Here is a 2,231-nt window from a genome sequence, read left to right as displayed (position 1 = left end):
AACAGATATAGCTCTTGGTTCACTCCAGACCTGACTGCCCTTGACCAGTACAAAAACATCCTGTGGCGTACTGCATTAGCATCAAATAGCCCCCGCGATATGCAACTTTTCAGGGAAGTTAGGAACCAATATACACAGGCAGTTAGGAAAGCAAAGGCTAGCTTTTATAAACAGAATTTTGCATCATGTAGCACCAACTCCATGCTTTCCACCTGGCTACCCCTACCCTGGTTTTTTTGATCCTTTGCACCCCAGTATCTCTACTTGCACATTCATCTACTGCACATCTATCACTACAGTGTTTGATTGATCAATTGTAATTACTTCGCCACTACGGCCTATTCATTGCCTTACCTCCCTAATCTTACCTCATTTGCACATACTGTATATAGATTTTTTTCTATTGTGTTATTGACTGTACGTTTGTTCATTCCATGTGTAAGTCTGTGTTGTTGTTTGTGTCACACTGCTTTGCTTTATCTTGGCCAGGTCGCAGTTGTAAATGAGATCTTGTTCTCAACTGATCTACCTGGTTAAATTAAATCAAGGTGAAATAAAATAAAAACAAAAAGATCAGAAGTCATGAGTTAGCCATAATAAAGACATGACTATTTAATAAAGAGCATAGTACACAAGTAGCTGTCTCAATGTGGAATTAATAAAGACAGTGTTTTATTTGCATCAATATGCAGCAAGTGCTATTGTCACGTTCTGACCATAGTTCTTTTGTGTTTTCTTTGTTTTAGTGTTGGTCAGGACATGAGCTGAGTGGGCATTCTATGTTGTGTGTCTAGTTTTCCCATTTCTATGTTTGGCCTGATATGGTTCTCAATCAGAGGCAGGTGTTAGTCATTGTCTCTGATTGGGAACCATATTTAGGTAGCCTGTTTTGTGTTAGGTTTTGTGGGTGGTTGTCTTCTGTCTTTGTGTCTATGCGCCAGATAGGACTGTTTCGGTTTTTCACATTTGTTGTTTTGGTTTTTTGTAGTGTTCATGTTTATGGTCTTTATTAAACATGTTGAACTCTAACCACGCTGCGCTTTGGTCCGATCCTTCGTCCACAGAAAACCGTTACAGCTATACATTGTTGCCTTTCATATTTGATGACCTCATTGGACACATTAAATACATATGGAGAGCATCACTGTCCAAATTCACATGGAGACCTCTGTACAGTACACTAGCAGCAAGTGATAATACATAGTGGTCATTCTAATTTAAAGATGCTATGGAAAGAAGTTTAGTTGCTAATTGTTATTAGATACTTATGTACTGTACATGCTTATGAACTACACATTAGTGGCTAATATGTGTGCCAAAATATAAAATGTTACCATTTATTTACATTCAAGGATATGACTGTATGTTTGAATCACAAACTGGTATCAATATCCTTAATAGTCTTGTCAGACTATTAATCTTTCTAACCCTTGTGTGAAATTAATGAATAGCGCAGTGACAATTGCATTTTCTAATCTCAAGTCAAGTGATGATTTGCAACAGGAACACAGCTTTAACAATACATTCTATTCATTAACAGTTTTAATGGGCGTATTTTGAAGACAAAAAGGGGTTTTCATGCCCAAACGTTTTGAACCTTAGTTCTGGGTTGTTCCATTTGATTTCAATCAGTTTTTGACTGCACCCCTTTTGATTTGAACAAAACTTTCCATAGCTATTTGCTGTGGTAGAAGTGGTTAGAAACATTTATGAGATAGAAGTTCTCAAAGTTGACCCATTTTGCATACCCCACCCTACCATGAGACATCCATATCTTCAGCACTGGAAAAGATAAACGGTTTAATTTTAAATCATTTAAAATCTTAAAAACAGGATTGTAAAGCTACTTTATAATATCTTGAACATCTATTTTAAAATAAAACTAGATTTTTTTTATCCACCAAGATGGCTTCCGGTCTACACTGTCGAACGTCAACTTAATTAGGAATGGCTATTCAATTATCTATATTTTTATCATTTCAATCGGTTTTGTGTGGAAGATTGACAGCATAATTTAAAACAACTGATATTCCCATTCATGTCAACATTATCTGATGTGTGGACCTCCAACCATCTTTGTGCTATCCTTTAAAAATTGACATTTTGATTTCTTCAGCCAAAACATTACACACAACCTGTATTCAAGAAACCGATATCGGGCACAACACAAACACCTCAGATGATGTAGAATAGGGTCAAGCTACAACATATACAGCAACAAAACATTGCAT

This window comes from Oncorhynchus tshawytscha, linkage group LG12 (genome assembly GCF_018296145.1).
Source record: "Oncorhynchus tshawytscha isolate Ot180627B linkage group LG12, Otsh_v2.0, whole genome shotgun sequence".
NCBI classification, from domain to species: Eukaryota; Metazoa; Chordata; class Actinopteri; order Salmoniformes; family Salmonidae; genus Oncorhynchus; species Oncorhynchus tshawytscha.
This window is presented reverse-complemented; position numbering follows the sequence as displayed.